Here is a 1013-nt window from a genome sequence, read left to right on the forward strand (position 1 = left end):
TTACAAAGAATGCTTCTAAGAAAGCAGATTAGCAAATTGCAGTTGTCTCTTTGTGTAACGGTTTTCATATAGAAGACAAAATGGTACAATAGTACTGTCCTTAGCCCACAAAATCAATGTAGTAGAGGGAAGGGTGATCTTGTAATGTGTATTATTTTTCTGATGCAAAACCTTTTGATCTTATCTTATAATATTCAGAGACTTCTGATGAAATAATGTTGAAGCATGCTTAGAAAGATCAAGAGACTAGTTGACAGAATCTTCAGAACCTCGGTCTTCAGAATCTTGATACAGTTCCTTAGAACCTGGTCTTCAGAGTCTTTAGATCTTATTCTTCAGAATCTTCAGAACTTGAGCACAAAATATTAAAGGCAAACAATCCTTCAGAGGCTCTTCAATTAGAGTCACTGTCAGAAGATTTAGCACAAACATTCATCAGAACCGTTGTCTAAGAGATTTCTAGAACTTGACAACATCTTGTAAAACACTTGTATCTTTTCAGAGTTAGAGTGTGTTGATTCTAGAATCTAATGGCGTCATACGTTAATGCTTCAGAGTCAGAACCTATTAGCAAAAGCTACACACTAGATAAAAATCATTAGTATACAAAATTGTTCTATAAGAAAAAATGTATTGTTATCATCAAAACTAAAGGTTATATGCAAAACTAATTCTTGTTCTTACAATTTGGTGTATAACAAAATGAGGAGAAGCCTCCTTTATATAGAAAAGTTTTGGGTCAAAAAAGGAAATAATACATGGGTTGATTAATTGATTTAATCGATTAATCCTAGTTGATAATCGATTAAAATGTCTTTAATAACGATAACCCTAATCTAAAAAAGGAAATACTAAAATAACTATATGGATTAGTCACTTTCTAATTGATTAAGAGGTCTTTACCTTGCTCTAACCAATTGGGCCAAGTCCTTAGGCACAATGTAAACTTCCTTAATTGATCGGAAACACTTCTAAATAAATTTCATACAAGCATTGATAGGTTACAATAAGTT

This window comes from Lathyrus oleraceus, chromosome 5 (genome assembly GCF_024323335.1).
Source record: "Lathyrus oleraceus cultivar Zhongwan6 chromosome 5, CAAS_Psat_ZW6_1.0, whole genome shotgun sequence".
Lineage (NCBI taxonomy): Eukaryota > Viridiplantae > Streptophyta > Magnoliopsida > Fabales > Fabaceae > Lathyrus > Lathyrus oleraceus.